The sequence below is a fragment of the Ursus maritimus genome, unplaced genomic scaffold (genome assembly GCF_017311325.1).
Source record: "Ursus maritimus isolate PB19 unplaced genomic scaffold, ASM1731132v1 scaffold_4, whole genome shotgun sequence".
NCBI lineage: Eukaryota > Metazoa > Chordata > Mammalia > Carnivora > Ursidae > Ursus > Ursus maritimus.
In genome coordinates, this window is record NW_024426552.1 from 66,334,573 (window position 1) to 66,359,551 (window position 24,979).

General features: G+C 44.5%; 1 protein-coding gene and 1 long non-coding RNA gene across 3 annotated transcripts in view; one reads left to right on the forward strand and one right to left on the reverse strand.

The window, feature by feature from the left end:
- Nucleotides 1-2,504, reverse strand: part of ROPN1 (rhophilin associated tail protein 1) — a 29,869-nt gene extending 27,365 nt beyond the window's left edge. The window contains exons 1-2 of one of the 2 annotated variants that reach the window (XM_040621344.1): nucleotides 1,325-2,504; nucleotides 962-1,106 (exon numbers count right to left, since the gene is read on the reverse strand). The gene's annotated coding sequence lies outside the window, so the exon portion shown is untranslated. The remainder of the gene's footprint in view (nucleotides 1-961; nucleotides 1,107-1,324) is intronic. The other variant, XM_040621345.1, reaches the window with a different exon arrangement.
- On the forward strand, nucleotides 294-23,862 carry LOC103678753. The gene is made up of 4 exons (XR_572749.2): nucleotides 294-424; nucleotides 712-949; nucleotides 19,671-19,744; nucleotides 23,567-23,862. It is a non-coding gene; the product is annotated as an uncharacterized LOC103678753 (long non-coding RNA).
- Nucleotides 23,863-24,979: the final 1,117 nt, after the last annotated feature.

Here is a 24,979-nt window from a genome sequence, read left to right on the forward strand (position 1 = left end):
CTACCTGAGGCTCGCTCCCAAACGGGCTGTCTGGTACGAGGCGACACCTCGCGTCTGGCCTCAGTCCCACGCACCCTTGGCGGAGGGGAAAGCCGCAGAACCTGGGCGGGGAAAGACGGTACCGGCTTCGGCCTGGACGGACAGGGGAGGTGGGGCGGGACCAGGCTTTGTTAGCGCTTGGCCTTCGCCTGGCAACCTGGACGCCGGCCGCGCTGCCTGGCAACCGCGGCGGAAGGGCCCGGGCGCGACGTCACAGAGCCGCCCTCCCGCCGCGCCCCGCCGCGCCCCACCCTGCCCCGCCCCGCCCCTCTAGGCCTTCCCCCAGAGTCTGGATCGCGGAAGTTCAGAGCTGCAGGGTTGGGGGAGTTGGGACCTGCCGGGGGTTTCCTTGTGGTGGGAGGACCAGATGGCCAGGCTGTTCAAGGTTAGGGCTGGGGGCGCTCGGAAACCTGGGGGATTTACAATGGGCTTTGGCAAAGTGGCAATTTACAGCGGGCTTTGTATTTTAGAGAGCGGAAGTGGAGGGGCTTAGAATGATCTTTTGGCTCGTGGAAAGTGGGCAGGTGAGGAGGAGCCCTTGCGAATAATAGGAGCAAGCACTTGGAGTGCTTTTGTGTGCGTGTGCCAAAATGATTCCTTAAGTGCATGACACATATGAATGGTTACAATCTCCCCATGAGGCAAGTACTATTTTCCTCTCCGTTTTTACAGGTGAGGAAACGGCACAGAGCGTTCAAATAACTTGCCCAAGATCACAGCAAGTAATGGAGTTAGGATTTGAACCTGCGTTGCGTGGTTCCAGATTCCTCGCCCTTAATCTCTATAATGCTAAAACAGGGGACAGAGTTAGTGAGGATATGCACAGAACTCCAGATGCCTGAGGCAACAGGGAAAGAAGGAAGATATTCACCGAGTAGCATGGCACGGAAGTCTCACAGTAACTCTGGAGGTAGGTATCTACCTTCACTTCAGAAGTAAGAAATAGGTTCTGGGCGCTTGGGTGGGTGGCTCAGTCCGGTAGGTGTTCTACTCTTGGTCTCGTCTCAGGTCTTGATCTCAGGGTCGTGCCTTTAAGCCCTGCGTGAGGCTCCTCGCTGGCGTAAAGCCTATTTAAAAAAAGGGGGGGGGGGATAGAAATAAGAAAAACGTTCAAAACTTTGAGTAACTTGCCTGTGGTCAGCAGCTGGCAGTAGGGACAAATTTGATTCCAAGTCTTCTGATCTCAAGATTTTTTTTTTTAAGCTCCCAGGGAGGCAGGAAAAGCCCCATCTTTCTCTGCTACACCTCTTGTCACTTAACACTTATTTTAAAAAGTGCCCCTTACATCATCAAGTCTTTCAGTCCTTTTACACACTAGTGTGCGCTGATCAGTTCACCCAGGGCCTTCAAAGGTTTCTCCAGTTGTGAGATGAGCCGTTGTCACTCCTTAAAGCAATTTCAAGCATCAGTGAGTAAGCGTGGGGGCTGGGTGTTTGGTTTATGTATGCAGAAGGCTTTTCAGAACCTGCTGCCTCCCATTTGTAAAGGGCTCAATCTCTTGGCATTTGTCAAAGTTTTGCGGGTCCTCCCTGGAGAGTCCTGGCTGATCTGGGGATGGCCACTTGCCCATAGGTGATTTGGGGATAAAAGAAGCCTAACCACTGGCCACCACCTGCCTCCCTGGCCCCCTGTGGAGGGGCCACCGGGCATTGGAACCTGCCTTAGGGCTAGAGGGGGAGGCTGGAGGCTTGAGTGCTGCAGGTATATCTTCTGGGACAAAAATGGGGTCTGTTCTGTGTGCGTAAGAGGGAAGAAGGTGTGCTTGTCTCTTCCTGCTTTTGTGTGGAGGATGCTATACAGAGAGGGATGAATAATAATGATCTTCATGTGAGGAAGGGGTGTTTTTGGTAAAGCAGTGGCTGGAGATGGAAGATGAGAAATGGACTTTTAGTGTGGTAGGTTAAATGTGAGAGGGGAATTTTGTGATACTGATCAACGTGGTCTGATGTCCATCTGCAGTAGCTAGGTTGAGGGACAGAAGTGAGGTCTTCCTTGATCTATCAGCCAATAAATACAACAAATTATAGTGAAGAGAATACGACTTTATAGGAAATGATAACCACCGAATTCAGGGAAATTGCTTTCTTCTGAGAGGCAGAGGGTGGGAGAGTGAGGAGCACATAAATAGACATGATTGGTGGTGGTCCAGCTCTTGGTGTGGTTGGTGGTTTTGTGGGTGTTCATTGTGCTTCAGAATTTATATGTTCTCTCTTATATGTTTCAGCTATTACATAAAATCTAAGTAAACTCATCAAATGGGTCACACTCTATTTTCTTGCATAATTGAAAATCGTACACATTTTCATTATTTCATTTTTCCTTCATTCCCGTCAATGTACAGATATGCTCTAATTTCTCCCATCATATTCCCCTGCGACTTTGCCCCACTGCTCTACTCCCCTTTACTGCAAAGCTCATTAAAGGAGTTGTCTGCCCTTGCCGCCTCTAATTTCTCTTTCCAGTGTCTCTCGAATCTACCTGAATCAGGCTTTCATTCTCATCACTCCACTGAGACTATTCTTGTCAAGATCCCAAAATGACATGATCTTAAATCAAAGGTTATCTGTTAGCCTCAACTCAACCTGTCAACAACATTTGACCCTGATAATCATTCTCTGATCCTTGAGACTCTCTCCTTGGTTTCCAGGACATCACACTCTCTTGGTTTTTCTCCGTCCTCACTGCCTCTCCCTTCTCAACTCTTTTGCTAGTTGCCGAGGACTCGATGTTTGTGCGCCCTCTCCCAAATGCGTATGTTGGAGCCCTAAACCCCAATGTGATGGTATTTGGCAGTGGGACTTTGGGGAAGTAATTAGGCTTAGGTGAGGTCATGAGGGTGGAGTCCTTATGATGGGCTTAGTGCCCTTTTAGGAAGAGAGACAGACAGAGTTTGCTCTCTCTGACATGTGATGATACAGCAAGAAGGTGGTTCTCTGCAAACCTTGATAAGGGCCTGTCCAGGAACCACTCTGCCAGCACTTTGACCGTGAACTTTCAGCCTCTAGGACTGTGAGACATGAATGTCTGTTGTTTAAGTCCCCCAGCCTGTGGTATTTTGTTACAGAAGACTGAACTCTGACTGTGGTTCTTTCTTCTCTCTGTGATACCTTAATGTCAGAGGGTCCCAGGATTTACCCTTGGACTTCTTCTTTATCCACATACTCCCTTTTTATCTCATCTGGTCTTATGTCTTAGATATTAAATTTATATCTCCAGCCCCAATTCTTTCCCACACTAGAATATCCCACTGTCTACTTGATAGCACCACCGATGCCCAATAGGCTTCTCCAACTTAACATGTCCCAAACTACACTCCTGATATCCCTTTCCAAACCTTTTCCCTTCCAACTCCTCCTCTGCTCTATTATCATTCATACTAAATTTTTAAATGTTTGTTTTATTAATTGGTCTGTATCCTCTCACTGGAGTGCATGGATTTTTGTTTTATTCACTGTGTGTTGCTGGGGCCTAGGAGAGGGCTGCACATGTCATGAGCACCATAAATATTTGTTGGCTGAATAAAATTCTTTTTTTCTTCTCCTTCCACCTTTCTTCCTTCTCCTTCCTGATTCTAAGAGGCCCTCCTGAGAAGTGATATATCAGTGTCTATTCAGCTTTGGTAGCTCAGTAGCTGAGGGGCCAAAGTTATATTGGGCCAAGGAAGGGACAGATCTGGCACCCTGGGTAGGAATCCTGACCAGCCTTCGTGCCATGGCCATCTCAGCTCAGAAAATAAGTTCTACCTATCCTGTGTGGCTTATATTATGGTTCACTTTTTCAGATCTTAAGTTGGCCATCTCACAGGAGGAAATGAGTTGTGGCCCTATCCTACGGGCTGCTAGGGTCATGGGGAAGCTGGGTCTAGGGAGCAGCAAGGGTCACACCATGGTCAGCCTGCCCAGGCCCCTCATACTTGTGGAGCTCAGCTCAGGGTGTGGTTGTCAGTCTCCACAGGGAGCCAGTCCACCCTGTGGACATAGTCTCTCTTCATACGTGCATTAGTTTTCTTTTGCTACATAACAAATTACCACAAACGTAGTAGCTAAAAACAACACAAATTTATGATCTCAGTGTTCCCAGGCAGGACCCTTTGCTAAGGGTCTCACAAGGCTAAAATACAAGCGTTGGCTGGAGCTATGGGCTTGTATGAGGCTCAGGGTCCTTTTTCATGCTAACTGATTGTAGGCAGAACTCAGTTCCTAGTTGTTATAGGACTGAAGTCCCCGTTTTCTTGTTTGCTGTTGGCCAGGGATCACTTTCACCTCTTAGGAGCCTCCCTCTGTTCCCAGCAATGCTGTCCTTTCATGGCAGTTCCCAACATGGCTGTTTGCTTTCTTTCAATTTGTTTTAAAGGCTCAGTGGATCAGGTCAGGCTCACCTAGGACAATATCCTTTTTGAGGAACCCTAAGTCAACTACTTAGGGACCTTAATTACAACCGAAAATTCCCTTTTGCCATGTGATGTTAATCATGGGAGTGATATCCCATCGCATCTGCAGGTCCCACCCACACTCAAAGGGATGAGATTATACAAGGCATGTACACCAGGGTGGGCTGGAACCTTGGGGGCCATCTTAGAATTCTGCCTACCATAAAATGCATCTTTGTGGTAAAACCCAAGAAGGGTGGGGGGAACCCAAGAAGGTCCACCATCTTTCTTCAAAGAGGAGGACAGAGACAGATAAGCATGGCTACCCTTTGGGATCTGAATTCTCAGGTCTTCCTGCTACCTGTGTGTGTAACCTTTCTTTTAGGACTCTAGGGGAACAACACTTACTGTAACTGCTGACTTAAGAAGAACAAACTGTTTATCCCACACAAATGAAAATGTCCACCTAATCAAAGTCTACTTCTTTCAGGATTTGAGCAATTTAAAAAAAAATAGAGGGCTGTTAACTATGTGGGGGCGGGGGGTGGACAAGGCTCCTCTCCTGTCTTGACACTTGTGGCTTCTGTGGCAGCTTTGATTCTCCTCAGGACTGCTCCCACATTAGAGAGAGGTGATCTCTTGTGGTAGACATAGTCCCGCGGTGGATGGGCTGGTGAGAGGGACAGGCACTGGGCTGCACCGCCTTCCCCCACAGAAAACTGCCTACTTTTCCTGCCTCTGGCACCAGCTATTTCCATCTCACATTATTCTAAATATGCACATCACCCTGTCCCCTGCCAGAAAAAAAAAAAAGAGAAAACTTCAGTGGTTGGCTTCTCCACCTTCCTCCCTGAGAACTTCTATCCATAGGAGGAGAAGAGCCTGTCTCTCTGTAGATGACTCAAATTCGCACCTCTAGTCCCAGCCTCCCTCCTCAACTTAGGCCCTTGTCTAAACGCCTCAGGCTTCCTTCAAACAAGTTCACAGAAGACATCATCCTTCCCCAAGGCCAGCCTCACACATTCATAGCTCTGCCAGGAGAGACATTATCCTACTTGTTATCCAATCTACAAACTGAAGTCACCCTCCATCAACCCCTCTACCCTTCCTCATGCAGCCTACCTGCTCCCCTACACAGGGTCTGTGGCATTGGTCCTTTCCTTATCAGTGTCACTGAGCCATACTGGGTCTAAGCCCTTAGCATCTCCTGTCTGCACTGTGTTTCAACAGTTTTCTACCTTCTTGGGTCTCTTTCCTTTCCTCTTCCGGTGATTCTCAACTGGGGGCAATTTTGTGCCCCCCAGAAGACTTTGTCAATGTCTGAAGATACCTTCGGTTACCACACCCGGGCATGGCTGCTAGCATCTCGTGGGTGGAGGCCAGGGACGCTGCTAAACATGCCACAGTGAGTGCCCAGAGCAGTCCCCAGATGAAGACTCAACCAGCCCAAAACGTCAGTAGCGCGGAGACTGAGAAACCCTGCTTCGTGTCTATTCCTCCAAGTTTCCTGAATGTTATAGTCTGACTCTTCTTAAGAAAATGCACTTTGTATACATTACTTCCTGGCAGAAAAAAATATATATTTCCCATTACCTTTATCTATATATACCTATCTTCCTCTGCCTCAGATGCCCTCTCCCTTCATTTCTTTTTTTTTTTTTTTTAAGATTTTATTTATTTATTTGACAGAGAGAGACAGCCAAAGAGAGAGGGAACACAAGCAGGGGGAGTGGGAGAGGAAGGAGCAGGCTCCCAGCGGAGAAGCCCGATGTGGGGCTCAATCCCAGAACGCCGGGATCATGCCCTGAGCCGAAGGCAGATGCTTAATGACTGAGCCACCCAGGCGCCCCCTCTCCCTTCATTTCTATGCCAAGAAATCTCCCTTTTCTCTTAAAGCTTGTAGCGCGGTGTCCAGCTTGTATGCTGGGTTTGTCCATTTGTCCCTCTGGATCCACTCTCTGCTTATCTGTGTCCCAGAACTGTGTCCCCTGGCTCCCTTGCCCTCTAGTTCCCGGGAGGTATCAGCACGTGACCACAGGTTGGGTCTTTACTTCTCAATCTCGACCCGAGCTTCCAGTCCCTCTACAGCCTCAGTTCACATAGAACATCCCCCCTTCCATTGCACCAACTCTTGCGGAGCTCCAGAGACACCGTCCTTGCCTTGCGCCTTCAGGCCAAAGGTGGCAATGACTTCCCACTGTTGCTGGTCCCCGCGTTCACCACTGTGATGGGGTGGCTTAAGTCTGCCCACACCTAGTCGGTATTTCCTTAGTTACACTCTCTCTAGTTAAATCTTGTGAGTGTGCCATCTGCTTCCTGCTGGATCCTCAGTGCCTCGGCAGTTGCTTGAGGATTCGCCCTTACCTTGGTGCCCACATGGAACTTATAGTCGGACTGCTCCATGTCACTCAGGGTGTACGCCCGATACTGCTGTGATCCATTGACGTCCGGGATTTCCTGTGTTTCCCAAACACATCGCAAGCTCCTGTGGGTGGAGGCTATTTTCATATATCATGTACAGCGTCTTGGCAAAGAGCCGTGCTCAATGAACATTTGCCAAGGAAAGTCATGATAGTGTTGAAAAATCACCTGATTTCATAAACAAAGTGCTCTGAGCTTAGATTACTTACTTTCATACCAGAGGTATTTGGGGTGGTTTGATTCAACTTTTACACGATGTCTTAAAGCCGATGGAGGCATGGGCTGTGAGACGTGAGACTGGCTGCTCAGCTGCTCTGTGTGCTCACTTCCTGGTTCCTGGTGGCATGCTGTGTGTTCGTGGCTACTGAGTAAGGCACTCGGAGTGAAATTGGGGGTTTCTGTACTGGCTTCCTCCCTTGAAACCAAGATTCCCTCCCTTCAGAACTCTCTCCCTCCAGAACTCAGCTATTCTATTGCTGGTCTGCAGGGACCAAATGTTCTACTTGCTGCCGGAGTCCAAGACTCGGTGCTGCGTTGTGCCCAAACGTGTGCTTCATAAATGCCGTTTCGTCCCACAATTCACCTTGAGTTTTTATTTAAATATTTAATGAGGCAAAAATTGGTGTAAGTGCCTCCTTAGGGACTCTTGGGAAAGTACAGGTATGTAATCAAATGGTTTTGCAAATTGTACTTATTTATTTATAACTCTAATTTGAAAAGAAGGAACAGAGTTATTAAAGAGGATATTCACATTTCACAGACACCTTATCCTAAGGAATGAGGGGTAATCATTCTTAAGAAGAGGGGGAAATGCCAAGTCATTTCTTAGAGTTATTGCTTCTTATCCTTCCTGTGTTGTAATGGTTGTTTGTGTAGGCAATTAAAAAAGCTATTTCTCCTGCTGTCTGCTAAATATGTCTTCATCTGTCTTAATCTGCTGTGGGGTCTCAGTCTGACCTAATGGTTAGTTATTTTCATGCCAAAAATCCACACCCAAGTTCTGTTTTTTGTTTTTGTTTTTGTACCAGAAAGACGAAGAAGATGAATAGAGAGGAGCAGTAGGCATTCTGGTCCACAGTCCACCTTGATTTCATGGAAGGGCTTGGGAAATATGAGGCTGGTATGGGCTGAGCAGGGCTACGTTGTGATTTTCATGGACCTTAGGCACTTTTGCTTTCATGGGCAAATATGAAAGCTTATATTTTACAGCTGTGTTGACAGAATGACAAATACATTATCTATTAAAACATTTTTGTGGCCCTCTAAAAGTATTGTGGTCCCTAGGCACTGTGTCTCTTATGCCTAATAAGAGTTAGCCCTATAAATGGACCATAGGAAAAGAAGGTAGCTTGACTCCCTTTTTTTCAAGCTCTAAAGATACCTGGATTCTAGTCTGCTCTCAATAGTGGCTAAATTGGGAGATTTTGACCACCAATAAGGTGAATGAATGACCTTCCTTTGACAGGCTTGGGGTCTTTGGAGGGGTGGGGAATGGTGGATCATGACGCTCAGATGCCTCCCAGATGCGGGCTCCTTCTCTCTTCATCTGGTCCAAAGGTGACGTCACCTTCTGTAGAGGTTATGTATGGTGTTACAGTCTCTACTGTGGGAGGGTCCAGGGTGACTCTTCCATTTCATGGATAAGGAGCCTAAGGCATCATAAGATGAGCTTGGGTGGCCTCTTCACTGCAGCTGATTCAGATTCTAATGCCTTGCTGCTTTCTTGGCAGCAGAAAGAGGAAACACTTAAAATAATTTTTTCTGACTATAAAAGTCATACTGGTTTATTATGAAATTTAGAAAATAAAAGAAATTGAGAGAAGATTAAAAAAAAAAACTCTTTTAATCCTACCTTCTAGAACCAACCACTGCCCACTGCCCCATGAAGTTGTATAAATGGGTAAACCAAACCCCAGTGGGACAGGACGACTCAAGTTCCCAGGAGCCAAACCAGCAGTGCTTGTCATTTGCTCTCAATTCTGTCTGATGTCACCCTCTACTGTAAAATGCCTAGATTTTACTCCCCCCCACCCCGAACCCCCCAAGGCTTATAGATTACAATGTTAACTAAAGGAGGTAGATTACAAAATTTACATACAATATAACCTCAATGATCTAGAACCATGCATAAAAAATTGAGGAACTCAGTAGATAATTATGTCCATAGTGATACTAGCCCCACGGAAGCTCTTGTATCCGGGAGGGACAGCTTTCTGGGGGGATGGTAGCTTTCCAGCACTGCATAAAACCTCCCTCACGGGCAATTTCCTGTGTGTGGGAAATTTCCTCTGTAATTTCCAGGCAGCTTCCTATGAATAACATTGCTGCTGTTTCTACCCCTAGAAGAGTGCACTAGGGACGGCGACGCCTCCATGCATAAGCCCCAGACCTTCGGAAGTAGCTGTCCTCCCTCATCTTTGCCCTGTGCCCACCCATGAAGCAGCGTTTTCAGCAGGCTCCTATTTGTATTCCAAGGCAGGCGATGGGTTTTCCTAGCCATCCTCTTGGGAACATGATTCTATTCTCTACATAAAAGCAAGGATACAATTAAAGCTACGCATCAGAGAGCAATCAAGGGAGCTAACAACTCCGCATTACTGCGAAGAGGATGCCACTGAGCGAGGACAGTTTCTGCGGCAGCTTCTGTTGCCGCAAATGCAAGAGAGCAGCTCCTGGGCCTCTGCAGACCCTCAGAAGCAAAGACCCTCCCAGCAGGCAGGAACCTGGCTCATCCCAGACAGATGGGGATCTGCAGACAAAATATGTTGTCTTCCTCAGTAGCCTGGTCCAACGTCTTATAAGGTTGCCCTTAGTTCTAACCAAAACCCTGCCCGCTGAGTTTTCATCCCGTATCTGTTCTCCTTGATGGAGACAGGGAAGATTGGCTTGTGTATCCCCATCTGATAACCTTCTAAAGCTTGGTGGTGGATTTCCTCTGAAGTGTCTCCATCAAGCCCAGAATATTAGAATATCATGTTAAGAAACTAAGTTGAAATGGCATATCTGATGATTTTGTTAAAAACTTTTGTTCGAGCACCTATTACATGTCAAGCAGGCGAGAACTAGGCGGGGAGCCGCAGACGGAAGCAGGGATCATCAGCACGTGTTGCCTGATCCTCTTCAGGCTTTGCAAGTGAGCTTGGAAGGCAGATAGTCTTGGGTGCAATCCACTTACTCTTTCTAGGGCAAGCTGTGCTCAGCTACCGGAGTCTCAGTTTTGTTACCGCACGTGGGGACGAAAATCCTATTTCAGAGGTTGTAGAATAAATGAGATAACGTAAGCAAAGCACAGTTCCGAATAGTGGAAGACACCCTGTAAATGTTGCTCCTCCTTTCAGGTTTTATAATGATTTGGTGACGGGGACACCAGAGACATTGGGTGTCATAAGAAATTGGGTTTTGCTTTAAAAATGTGAATTTTTATATATACTGTTGACTTTGTGGATCAGCTATAATTCTGTATTGGCTTGCCACAAACTCGGTTATGACCTGGTCTTAATATGCCAACATTCATTTACCCAACGAATATTTCTTAAGTGTCTTTTACGGTATAGTCAATGTATGTTAGGGGAATAACACCCACCTTTAATATGAGCTTGGTCTAGACATAATCAGGAAGGGAAATCTGCCAGGAAGAAAATCCTGTATGGAAGGAATTTCCAGGACAGTGGAAAATGGGCTCAGAGAAGCACAGCTGCCATCAGAGACATTTGTCAAATGCTGGCAGAAAAACTCCTCACCAAGGCCTGACTGCAGAAGAATCCTGGGAGCCTGGACTTGTCTCTTATTCTTGAATTGTATTTATTCTGGGAACCAAGCAGAGTGCTGTGTCAATCTGCTAAGAGGGAGGCAGAGTTATAAATAGGCTATGTGCTGGAAATAGGAAATAAGATGAAAGATGGCATTTGGGGCTTTCACGGCTCATCCCCCCACCTTAGGCAGAGGGAGAAAAGCCATCCAGTTTGGTGGGAGCAAGAAATTCAGGAGCCATCGTTCCAAGAGAAGTGGAAGGGAGAGAGGAAGTGGGAAGTATGACGGTGGCGAAAAGCGGAGCTGTGGGAAGGACTGAGTGAGATGCCAGTGGAGGGGTAGGAAGGTAAGCCGGCCCCCCAGGCAGATGAGATGACATCAAAGAGAAAAACTCAGTGCTAGGACAAAGAGGGAAGAGTCTACCCAGCTGGACAGAAACCTGAAATAGCAAGATAGTAATCACGCATGGGAGAGGGATCAGGTAGGAGAAGAACTAAAAAGCTTAAGCCATAAAAATGGAATTAGGTAGCAAGGCAAATAGGACTGTGGCCAAGAAGACCAGGCCTGATCAGCAGCACTCCCAGGTAGCTCCCTTTACCCTCTTCCCCAGCACTCACGCTGGATATCTGCAAAGGCATTAGTGAGTGCTTAATCAGGGTGGGGAAAGGGTGTTCTAGCTGTGGTTGAGAGAGGCTGTAAGTGGAAAGAAGTCTTGAAATTGGAGGCAGTTCTAGTCCCAGCATTGCCATCAACTAGACATATGACCTCAAACTATTTACCTGAACTCTGTGAGCTGGGTTTGAATATAGAGTCTGCTGTGAACTGTCTGTTGGAGCTTGAATGATTTTCTTCCCTTATCTAGACTTCCTTTTCTTTTTCCATACAGTGATATATGTAGACTGGGTCTTAAATCTCCTGCCAGGTGTAAAATTTGACACCTTAATACTTGGATGAATGCTTAGGGTGGGAGAGAATAGTAACCCCTAATTTAATCTGTTCTACAATAGGGAACAGCTCTCCTAGAGAACATCCGGTTTAGATGCTGGATGAATGGATTGCCCCAAGTCCTGTTCTAGCCAGAGTATGCTCCCTTTCAGTATTACAGAGTCATGCTTTTTACCCGCTGTCTATCGCACAGGTGCCAAGTTTGGCTCTGTGCCGTTTGCAGCAGTGTTAGGCCATACAGGAGAGTTTTTAGCAACTACCCACCCAAGATAAGGTAGGAAGGAGGCCTAGAGATAACATGAAATGGAGGGTCCTCAAAGAGGCATCGAGGGAAATAGTAGAAAAGCACTGTGCCAAGAAGATGAGCTATACCTAGTTATCTTGCAAATAGAAGGTAGGGGACCATAACTATGGTTCTGCTTCATTTCCCCAAGTGATTTCTTGCTGAGACTGAAACGAGGATTTGGGGAAGTCATAGGTCAGAGTACACCCAAGTACATTAATGTTCAGAAGTGTACTATGAAGGGGTTTTGCCCAAACTCATTAATCAAGAACAGCCCTATGGTATATGTAGGAGCTTGCCTCCTTTTACCTTACAATTACATGATCAATTCACTTCAGGCCATGATGTGTCCTCCTGTTGGTCCATGTGCTTTACTAAGGTTTCATCAGCCCTGTAAAGATTCTCAAGTTACCTATAGAGATTCTCTCGCTTCTGCTCTGCCCTCCTGCCCATGTCATCCCTTCACTTCCCAAAGGAGCTAGTATATAAAACTGAATCCCCATTAGAGAGATAAGGTTGAATCTTATCCACCTTTTTTACCTTGTCTGGTAGGAGAACTCTCAAATGATTCAAACCTTACACATTTTCAACAATAGCTATGGATCTGGGTACTGGGTCACTCAGTCACCGCTTGGGGGTGGGGGGGCATAAGTTTTGGATGTTGGCCTAGGAGTCCTAGAGACTCATTATTATATTAAGGATTGTAAAATGTACCCCCCCCCATATTTGGATGAACGTGAGTCTTGGTCAGAAACCATCCTTGTGGGAAACTATTACCAGAAGGCAGAGTGTCCCCCCTGCTGCAGGTGTTTGGTCATAGTGACAAAGTGTGGTGCTGTGGTTGACTTATTGACTACCATTACCTCTTAGGGGGCAAGCCTTCGTCAGGATGAATTGGTGGCAGGGTCAGACTGAATATCGCATAGGAGTAGTGCTTTGTTTGAGTTAGGGCCTTCCTCCACCACCTGCTTTCCTAGACAAGCAGTGGCAGTATCGCCTGGGAGCTTGTCTGAAGAGCAGAGGCTCAGGCCCTGTGCCAGGCCTACTGGATCAAAGTTGCAGTGACAAGATTCCCATGTGATTTGTATGCCCATGAAAGTTTAAGAAGTCCTGGGTTAGGGCGCTCCTTCAAAAAGCATATAAATGTGCCTTCTAGAGGGTTACTATAGGCCAGTCATTTCATGTAATGAGGATAGCTTAATCAGATTACTTCTCACTTATTCCTTAGCTAAAATAAGCCAGGGTGGGAATTTTGTTGGAAAGAAAAGGAAAAATTTCCAAACTCCCAATCTTTGACCCTTACTGTAACCTCAGCTCTCACCACAGAGACCTGGCACATAGTAGGACTCAAGAGATTTTTTGTTATTTGGCTGAACAACTGATTCACAATAAGAAAGAGTATGTGGTTTTGTGGTTTTGCTCTTTGCCATATGTAAAGGTGTGGTAGGCAGAATAATGGACCACAAAATGTCCATGTCCTAATCCCTGGAACTTATGAATCTGTTACCCTATGTGGCAAAGGGGAATTAATCAGCTGATTTTCAGATAGGAAGATTATCCTGGATTATCCAGGTAAGCCCGATGTAATTACAGTGGTTCTGAAAAATGGATGAGGGAGGCAGAAGAGGAAGTTAGAGTCAGGGAAGGAATGTGAGAAGAACTAGACTTGCCTTTGCTGGCTTTGAAGCCAGAGGAAGGGAGTCCTGAGTCAAGGAATCATCTCTAGAAGCAGGAAAAGGCAAGGAAGCAGATTCTCCCATATAGCCTCCAGAAAGCCCAGCCCACACTTTGCTCTTTGCCCAGTGACACCTGTGTTGGACTTCCTACCAACACGGAACTATCTGACGCTGAAGTTACACTGTTTAAACCACTAAATTTGTGGTATGTTGTTGCAACATCAATAGGAAAGTAATATACTACACCAGTGGTATAGTTAGTTTGTTCATTTTGAATATGGAAACAAACACAGAAATAGCATGTGTGTATGTGTGTACCTGTGTGTGTGTGTGTGTGTGTGTGTGTGCATGCATGTGTATGTGTGTACTGATCATCTGTCTATATCTAAACTTTGTCTTCTTTATATCCTTTGGAATTCAGGAGCATATGCTTGCATTAATCCCTTTCTCAGTTCACAGAATATCATCATCTATCCATGGAAGGACTCTGTTTTTTTTTTTTTAAGAAAAATATGTTATTTTCTTGTTTTTCCCTTCATCCGCTATTCCCAATCCCACTGCCCTCCTCCCATAGGCATCCATTCAAATTTATTTAATATAGTCTTTCCAATCCATCTGACAGATGTTTACTTAGCTATATGAGCACCCTTACAAAAATACACAAGGCTGTTTTATGTGGGTGTGTAATATATAAATGGAATCATGCTATAAATCTCATTCTGTTTTTACTTTTTCCTCTCAACTCTGTTCTTGAGATCAATCCAGACTGCCGTGTGGAAATCCAGTTCATTATCCTGGTGTATTCATATACCACGTTTTACCTGTACATTCCTTAGAGATGGATACTTAGGTTACTCTGACAGCGTGGCAGTGAACTTCCTTAAATACATCTCTTTGTGTTCCTAGGAGAACTTCCCCAGATGTATACCCAAGGGTCAGCTTGCTGGATTTTAAGGTCCTTGATTGCCCTTCAAAATGGCTATACCAGCAGTGAATAAGAACCTTGTTTCCCCACCTCCTTGCCAACACTTGGTAATATCTAGCCCCCAAGGCAAATATAGCTGTGGGCAACAACTGGCTGTGAAAGGAAGTATGGATGACTTAGTGGAGATCATGCTGTGAATGTGCAATGGGCAGGGATAAATTAGAAAATAATTTTTGGAAGAAGAGAGAATTATAAGTGACAGTTGCGGTCAGAAAGGGGAAAGCCTTTCAGGCAGGGAGGATGTGTGCAGGGCTCACAGGGCTCGGACTGATCACCAGTGAGTGGTCCTTAAGGGCAGAGGAGATCTCCCTTCTTCTGACCACAGCTAGCTGGCCCTCAGTCCACGCTGCAGCCTCCTACTCACCCTCCCACCCAACGAAAGAGGTCTTCTCTGAACTTCCCTGAGGACATGAGGGCTCTCAGCTTTCAACTCCCTCTCTTCTTTAACTCTCCCTTTGCCCAGTTCTAAATTTATACGGTTTGACAAAATGTATACAATTGATGAGTTGACAGACGCATACCCCTGGGAAATCACCAACACAGTCAACACATAGAACATTTCTATCATCCCCAAAACATTCCTTGTCCATGTTTGCAGTCCACTTTTCTCTCTGCCCCAATAGCCCCACAGATCCACTGATCTGCTTTTTGTTCCTATAGGGAACTGCATTTTCCAGAAATCTGTATAAATAGGGTTTTTTAAAAGCTTTTATTTATTTATTAGAGAGAGAGAGTGAGCACTCAGGTGGGGGGAGGGGCAGAGGAGAAGGAGAGAGAGAATCTCAAGCAGACTCCATGCTGAACGCAGGTCCTGTTGCAGGGCTTGATCATGACCCTGAGATCATGACCTCAGCCTAAATCAAGAGTCTGACACTTATCTAGCTGGGCCACCCAGATGCCCCATTTATAAATAGGATTTTACAGTATGTACTCTTGTGTGTCTGGTTTTTTTTTCTGCTCAATATAGTTATTTTGAGATTCATTCGTCTTAGTGACATATCAATAATTTATTCCTTTTTATCACTGAATAGTATTTCACTGTATGAATATATGACATTTTCTTTATTCAATTGTTGAGAGACATTTAACTTATTTTCTGTTTGGGGCTATTATGATTAAAGCTGCTATGAATATTCATGTACAACTTTCATGTTTGCTTTAGTTCTTTTGGATAAATAGGAGTTCAATGACTGGATCAAATGACAGGTATATGCTTAACATTTTAAAAAACGGATACACTCTTTTTCAAAGTGGTTGTACAATTTTACATTCTTAACAGCATTGTTAAGAGAGTTCCAGCTGACCCACATTCTTGCCAACAGTTGGTATGGTCAGATTTTAAAAAATATTTTACCGTGTGAATGGGTGTGTAATGGTGTTTCACTGTGGTTTTAATTAGTAAAATGACTAATACGCAATTCCAACTAATGCTGTTGAGCTTTTCTTATGTGCTTATTGACCATTCGTATAGCTTCCTTGGCGAACTGTAGCTTCAAATTTTTTGCCCAGATTAAAATTGTTTTGTTTGTATTTTTATCATTGAATTTTAAGAATTCTTTATGTATTCTGGATATAAGTCCTTTGGCAGATTTGTGTATTGCAAATAATTTCTTCCATTCTGTGGCATAACTTTTCATTTTTAAACAGCGTCTTTCAAAGAGCAACATTTAAAAATCTTGGTTTGGGTCCAATTTATCAACTCTTTTTTAAAAAACAATTGTTCATGTTTTCTGTATACTAAGAAATCTTTGTCTACCCCAAAGTTGCAAAGATTTTTTTTTCCTGTTTTATTCTGGAAATTGTATAGTTTTAGATTTTATACCACTTGTGCATAATCTTAACTTCCTCCTTTGATCTCTGAGATTCTTGGATCCATGGGTTTTTCCTAGAAGGGTCAGTATCTTTTTTTATATATAATGGGAACAAACTTTAAGACCTAACTGGAGTCCCATGAATACATCATCAGCCATTTGGGTTCACAGGTGCACCAACATATAGAAGAAAATCTAAAATCCCACTGAGTGGTTCTCTTCTATGTAGGTACCACAATGTAGAAGATGACTAGCTGTCTGATCTGGAACCTAAAGTAGATTCGTATCTCTCCAAAGAAAAGTGGGCAGGTGTGCCAGGGACTGATTTGCCTAAAGGAAGAGGGAACTTGTTTTGTTCAAGTTCCTGGGGGGGAAAGGGGGAATCAGGAGGGGGCATGGTATCTCTCCTGGGTATTTATGATGAGCCAAGTGCTAGCAACTCAAGCAGGATCTGAAGAATATGATGTCACAACTGATGTTGTGAGCAGAGGAACATAAACAGAGGTGCTACCTGGATAGCAGTGGGGGAAAGTGTTTTACACAAAGTGTTCCCACTTCACATAGACTCAGTAAGACTTTAACTAGGGAGGACTCTGGGGAGTATAGAACCACTGGTTCCTTGGGATTTGTAGCTCCTTGAGCCACCAGCCTTGACACAGACATCAGTGTGGTCACAGAAAAAATAAGAGGGGACAGAGGTGAAAAACAAGAGAAGAGCTCTTGAGTGCATAAGAGACTTCCCCTGGGAACTTGAAAAAACATAGGAGTAGAGAGTTATTGCCAGTAACAAGACAGATTCTCATGCATCACCTCTGGGGGAATGTGGCTTCCTCCTATCTTCAGCTTTTGAGAATCACTGCTTGTAATGAGAAATATTAGTGATGTGGAGCCAGAAAAAAGTCTGAGAGACACTGCATCAGGGGAAAGAGGAGGCAGTGGTCACCTGTGTCCTTGGATCAGTCATCTTCTTGGCCTGGGACTATGGACTCAAGTTCACATTTAGCATGGCATTGTACCTCAAAAATACCTGGAAAATTGCTCGAGGGGTAAAGGTACACTTAACTTGGTTTTCTGTCTGGAAATATAGAGCAAGTATAAGAGACACAGAAGCAGACCCATATCCCTCAGGTCTTACCATTTCAGTGCTCCAGACATCCTCCTACGGCCAGTATCTGCATGTCAGTGCTTGAGGACTTCATCTGGAAACCTGGAAGGTCACTAGGCCTGAGGTCCATGGCAGTTCAGACATTTTGGAAGATTAACTGGCCCCCATCCCCCAGAGTATCTTTCAACCAATAAGTGATGGGAGATGATGTATAAATATCCCAGCAACCTCATCCTTTGGGTGGGATAATTCTGAGGTGTGTGTTTTCTACTGTTCCTCAGCAAGATTAAGCAATAGTTGTCCACTGTGTGGTTGGCTTCATAATTCACTTTTTATTGGCTGTCTTCCCCTCCCTGACTCATTTCCTCACTCTCTTGCTGGTATTTCCTTGGATTAAATCCCAAACAAACTACTTGCTCTCAAATCCTTGTTTCAAGGTCGGCTTCTAGAGGACCCCAAACTAAGACAATTCTCCAGGATAAGTTAGCATCACTACGCACACATTGCTGGAGAGCTGTTAAAGAGAACCACCCTTCCTCTTATTCCTCTGTCTTCTTATCTAAGGCAGTGGGGCCTGCACCCAGAGATCTGGGGGCGTGCTCTGTGTACTGTCCTCTGGGCAGGCCTGGTATTTTGCAAACTTGTCCACAGGTGTTGGGGAATCTCCTCATTGCAATGTGATGTGAAATTTAAATGAAAAAAGGAAAGAGTTGACTGAGATGCTGTACTGATGGGGGCAGGGGGAGCCATCTTTATGGAGAGTGGCATCTCTTAAACTGTGTTTCCTAGTGTTCTGGGAGATGCTTGAGAGATGGAAACCCAAAACTCAAGTTCCTATGGTCATGCATTTAGGAATTGCTAGGTAAAGCAGGGACTGTTTTATGGTAGGACTTCTCAGGACCTTTAATATGACAAGGTGCATTGTGATCTCTGAGAGATGGTGTTTTCCAAATCTCTCTGACCATGACCTTTTGAGGAAACATCTACTGATACCCCATTGAAAATGTTTTGGGAAGTGATGGTAGAGAGACATAAATTTTCCCTCTTCCAAATGCATGTCTTTCAATCATGAGCGTTTCGAAATGAATTCTGGCTTTCATCCCAGTGGTTCAAATGTCCTCTCTCTTCTCTCTTCCCTGTGAAACTAGACTTCAGTGGGGTGGTTAATCCTCATTATATTTAAAGTACCGTGATCATCATAAGACCCAGCAATTGCCTGGCCTTTGCAGTCTCCAGACTGTGCTCCTATACATTAATCCCCCCAACAACCCAGAAGGTAGGTCTTCTAGCTCCTTATTTAATAGGTGAGGGGACTAGAGTTCAGAGCGTTTCCCAGGATCACTTGGTGGTACATCAGGGCAGGAAAACTGGGATTTGAAGAAAGCCACGCAAGTGGGGCAACTCTGATTTTTCTCTACATGGTCTGAACTTTGAGTAAAAATTCAGTTAACAGAGCAGACTTTTCTAAGACTTTGGGGTTTGAAAAGGTCATTGGACCAGGCCCAGAAAGAGATGAAAGCACATCCGTTCTCAGACTGTGTGATTTGGGATTCATCCAGGTGGTCTGTGGGCTGCATCCTTACACCACAGAAGGGTGGTGGCACTGTAGATAAGATCAGGGCTTCCAAAGCAGACCCCGGGTTTGAATTTTTGCTCCGTCATTTACCAGCAGCGTGGCTTTGGGCAAGGTACTTAAACAGTCTGAACCTCAGTTTCCTCATCTATAAAGCGGAGAGAGTAATATTTCTCATGGGGCTGCTGTGAGGCTGAAATTAGAGTATACCTAGCCCTCTTCACACAGGAGGTGCCTGGCATATAGTAGGAATGAAAAAGAAGAAGTAGCTATTACTAGTAGAATTGTTTTTTGGTTTTTTAAAAAAGATTTTTCATTTATTTTTTGACAGAGAGAGACAGCCAGCGAGAGAGGGAAACAAGCAGGGGGAGTGGGAGAGGAAGAAGCAGGCTTCTAGCAGAGGAGCCTGATGTGGGGCTTGATCCCAGAAGGCCGGGATCACGCCCTGAGCTGAAGGCAGACGCTTAACGACTGCGCCACCCAGGCGCCCCTACTAGTAGAATTGTATCCACAATTTTTACTTTCTGGCATGAATTAATCATTTAACAAAAACCAGACATCATTTTTGTTGGTGCCTTACTAGAAATAGTGCTGTTTGCTAATGACTTCTGGCAGTAGTTTTTAAAAATTGTTGTTGTTTGTTTTGGGTTTTATTTTGTGTAAAAATAGGACTAAGTGAGATAGGTCTTTACAACTTTTTTTTTTTTTTGCAGCTACACAGCTCGTCAACACTCCCTCACACTCCACCCCACCCCCTGAAAAGAAGGAAAAAGAACAAATTGAGAACGTATGGAACCACAACTCAGAAACCTGAGCATTTTCCATTTCAGCTTTTCTTGGAATAATTTGACGAAAAGCCTGTGCTGTGGTTTTAAATGGCATTAGGGTGCCCATCTTCTGTCCCTACCTCTAAGCTCCTGAACATGATTTATATTTCCCTATTTTAAGCTAGCACAGATTTACGAGACTTTAAACACCATAGTTGACGTTCTTGGAAGTTTAAAGGGATTAAGCCTGTCCAGCAATACCTGGGGGGTGTATATTTGTTTAAAAGATTTATCAGCATTTCCATGTTAAAACCCACTTTTCAAGGATTCTCATAGCCTGGGCCTGAATCTATTTATTTTGGGCAGAGGAGTGAATTTTTAGGATTTCTCTTAGATTGAAAAAAAAAATCCATCCCTCTATTGCTTCCTGCTTTGTTTTTTGGGCTGTGCCTCTGCCCTTCACCTCTTTCATGTCTAGTTTGCTCTGTCTTCTCTGGGGTTTCCTTTCTTCTGTTCCTGTTTTCTCTCCAGCGATTAATCTCCTGGTATTCCTCTACGTTCATGTATTCACAAGCTCAGCTCCGACCCAGGAACCTAACAGCAGCTGGAGGGAGTCTGACACTTCCCAGCTCTTGGACTCTTGCTTGAGGGGGCCAGGGGAACTGAAGGGGGGGGGGTTGCATTGCAGTGGGTGATAGTTGGCCGTGGAGGTGGGAATGCCTCAGGCCAGAGGGGTGACAGATCCCCAGGTTTACACCAGATGGTGCAATGACTCCGTGGCTGAGAGGGTCTGGCTGGAGTCTGGAGTTTCCAAATCAAGTGCCCATTCAAGGCGAAGAGCACAAAATTCCTAGGCAGTTAGGTGTAGGAGAAGCTGTATTGAACGACATTGAAAATGGGTTCAGGGCGCAAAGTGGGCACACACTCTTTGTCACATTCTACCGATGCTGTGAAGAGCCAACATTCTCCTCATTGCCAATTATATTCTCATCAGCCTCCACTTCTTACCTCTCAGATTTCTTCCAAGTCCTAGCTCTGCCCACCTTGTCAAATCACTGTTGGTGTAGGNAACATGAACTCATTTTAATATCAGCCTGAACCAGACATCACTGGGAAGGAAATTGGAGAAGCTATTCCAAAGTCAAGTAAAAATAACTTTGGTGACTGCATACTCTATGATTCCATTTATATGAAAACCCTAGAAAAGACAAATCTAATCTATAGTGACAGAAAGCAGATCCTTAGTTGCCTGGGGCCAAGGTAGGGCAAGATTAACCGAGATGCGGCACAAGAGAATGTTTTGAGATGCAGGAAATGAGCTTTGTCTCAATTATGGTGATGGTTGCACAGGTATATAATACCTTAAAATTCATTAAAATGTACAGTTAGGGGCGCCTGAGTGGCGCAGTCGTCAAGTGTCTGCCTTCGGCTCAGAGCGTGATCCCGGCGTTCTGGGATCGAGCCCCACATCGGGCTCTTCCGCTGGGAGCCTGCTTCTTCCTCTCCCACTCCCCCTGCTTGTGTTCCCTCTCTCGCTGGCTGTCTCTCTCTCTCACTGAATTACATACCTTGAATAATAAATATATAATTAAAATAAATAAAATAAAATAAAATAAAATGTACAGTTAGAACAGGTGTAATATTATACCTCGATCTTTAAAAATGTATCTTCTGTGCATCCACACTCCTCACTCCTCTATTATCACGGACAATGGAGAGCTGAGTACCAATTTTAGAAGTTTCCCCAATCCATAGATGGTTGTTCAGCCAGCCTATGCTGTGTATCTGTATAGGGCATGGAGATAATCCAGAGCAGTAGATAAACACCCAATCAGTTATAATTGACTTTGAAATGTTTTCTGTGCCTTTACATTCCCTGAGTACAACCTGACTGATGGGGCAGGAGGGAGCCGGCAGCCAAGAAATGTGGGGAAGCCAGATTAAACAATTACCAGGGAGAGACAACAATGGGGTGAATGACCACACAGATGATAACTGACTGTTGACTTTGTCCTGTGAACTGTGCATGGTATGAAAGTGGAAAGGGATTGGTGAGGGGGAGCAGATGCGCATTAGAAATCAAGCCAACCACACCGAATGGTCCTGGCATCTGGATAACTGGAGGTCTTCACCAATTCCATCTTTTCCACATCTCTAATTAAATTTTTGATATTGCTTAAGTCAGGCACAGTGCCCTATTCATTTCGACATCCAAATACCCACTTTAAAGTTGGCCAGGCTCACCTAGAGGATGATGTAAATAGATCAAGGATGGAGTTAAGATTTAGGACATTGGAGTTTTGTCCCTGCTGCGTGACCTCCTGAAAAATTACTTAGCTTATTTATTTGTCCATTTATTCAATAAAGTTATAGAACACCTGCTATGAATTAGGTGGTTTGCAAGAAACTAGGGACACATGACTCTAGGCATCACGTTCCTCATTTGTAAATGCTCATTCTGGGATCCCTGCACCATCCCACCACTGCATCGATGGATAGTATGGGCACTGATGTAGTCAGGCTCTGAACCCCTCAGGGTTGTGCCTCAATGATAGAGCTGACTGGGAGGATTCCCTCACTTCTCTGATCTGTATCTTTCCAAAGGGTATTTCTAAGGCACTTAGAGCATCTTTGCCATAAAAAGTTCCATGGAAATGAAATTAAGCATTTTAGTTTTGTTTGTTGAAAAAAAATGCCGTTAAAAAACCTTCTTAGGAAGGTTTTTTTTTTTTTATTTTAAATATTTTATTTATTTATTTGACAGAGAGAGAGATAGCCAGCAAGAGAGGGAACACAAGTAGGGGGAGTGGGAGAGGAAGAAGGAGGCTCCCAGCGGAGCAGGGAGCCTGATGCGGGGCTCAATCCCCTGGGATCAGGGCCTGAGCCAAAGGCAGATGCTTAACAACTGAGCCACCCAGGCGCCCCTCTTAGGCAGTTTTTAAATTAATCCGTTATTGCTTCAAAGCACAAACTCATATATAGTTATAAACTAAGTTTACATTTGATCTAATGCAGAGCAGTAGACCAGGGCTTTTGTCCAGTCTTCCTCCTGATTTGCAGCATTCCCTGTCCTACCTGCCCCTGCTCCAAGCAAGTTTTAGAGATCAACGGATGCAAAATTGCTTTTCTTCCTATAGTCCTTCTCATACTTACCTTCAAGCATACAAGATCTCTTCCTTTTTGGGTCATCAAACCAATCTCAGAAGAGTCTGACAGAGTAGGATTCAAATTCTACTCTGTCCATTTATAATATGTGACCCAGGGAAAGTTGCCTAACCTTTCTGTGTTTCATCTGGAAGTGGGAGTAATAATGTCTACTTTGAGTTGTTGTGCACTTTAAATAGAATAATGGATTAAAAGAAACACATAGCATCGTGTCTAGCCAATTGTAGAAAATCAGTTGGTGGTTGTTATTAAAGCCCAGCAGAAAGGAAGTCTGGGGAGTGAAGGGAAAAAGTCCCCCATAGAGTTAGAAGTGATTCTGATTCCAAGAATCCACTGATTCTTGGAATGGAGGAACCAGGACTTTCAGCTTTGTTGAGTGGGTGGTGACCATCGGATTGTTAAACTCATACTCCCAATCTAGAAGAAGGCTTGACATTCTATGAGGTAAACTGAGTCATCCATAGGCCCTTGACCCAAGAGTGGAAGAGTTTTTCTCTTGAACCCAGTATCCAGTTGTAGGAGGGATGCATATGGAACAATGATGGAAAAAAAAGTCATGCTCCGGCTAGCTGTGATGGCCACATCAGCAGACGCCACAGTCAGTTTACTTCCACATTCCCCCAGAAAGGTTCAGATCTCCTGGCCCTTTCCAAAGAAGGCACTGTTCCACCCAACAGGTCAAAATGAGTGTCACGAAGAGGGTTGAGAACCCGAAGATAGAGTATGCCTGCTGATCCAAGAACAACAGACAACTGGCTCAGGCTGTGATTAAAGTTGGTTGGAATTCACAGCCGCAGAACAATGACCACATTCATGAACTGAACTTCTGCTTACTCTCCTATTCCAAAGTTCTTCATCTTCCTTCCACATGGACAGCCAGCTGTGCTGAGAGATTTGTGTGTTAGCACCTGGAAGTGTTGGATGGACTTGATTACTGTGTAATAAAATCTAACATGAATGACTTGAAAGTATAGTTAAAGGGTGCAAATCTATTTGTAATTACTGGGGACCCTCCCACCCCCAAAGAAAAGCCCACTAGATTATAGAGATCCCTATGGGCAGGGACCATATCTGGTTTTGTTGTTGTTGTTTTGTTTTTTTACTGCTTTATATCCAACATCAAACACAGAGTTTTTGGGGAAACCAACCATTCGGGTTTGCCTGGGACTCTCTGGTTTTAGCACTAAAAAGTCCTTCATCTCAGGAAACACCTCTGTCATTGGCAAACTGGGATTATTGGTCACTCTAGGCTTGGCACATAGTAGATGCTCAAGAAATTTTTGTCAAACAAAATAAAATAAATTAAATAAGCAGTAGTGGTAGAAGTGTAATTGGAATCATAATGTAATACATTAGATTAACTTCTGTGGGTAGGAATCTACCTTCAGAAGATCTAGATTTGAAGCTGAGTTTGGTGAAACCAGCATGCTATTTTGATGGTATATAGGTCCACTCTTGCTTTAAATATCTCATTTCTGTCCCTTCTTTTGAACTTAGTTTATACATCTGGGCTGTCAGTTAGCAATAGGCTGCGCAGTTTCAAAACTGTCAAAACATGGTGAAAATATGATGAGGATTTCTAAAGTCTTTTCCCATTTGGTAACTTTCTCACCCTATCTACACAGAAGCCAGGTGTTTTAAATTGACCTGTAATATACACTTGGGAAGAAAGGAGCATTTCTCCAATCAAAGTAAACAATCCTTTATTGATGACTGCTCTGGGCAATGTGCTGGGTGCTGCAGGGCATTCAAGATGAGCGAACTAGGATCCTTGCCTTTAGCAGCTCTCGACCTAGCAGGGGTGTTTGTGCATAAACATGCATAAATATTTATGACATGAAGCAGGCTTGATACATGCATGCTATTTTAATGATTTCAGTTGTGCCCTTTGTGACTATGAGAGAGAGGTCATAGAATGTCTTCCAAAAGGAGGTGGGATTTAAGGTGGGCTTCGAAGAAAGCATAGGACATCAAAGACTGATTATGGGGTGAGGAGAAAGCAACTTTCCAGGTAGAAGGAAGAGTATGGGTATGACAAATAGTTGCATTAGGCTACTTATCACATAAACCTGACCATAGGGCTTTAACTA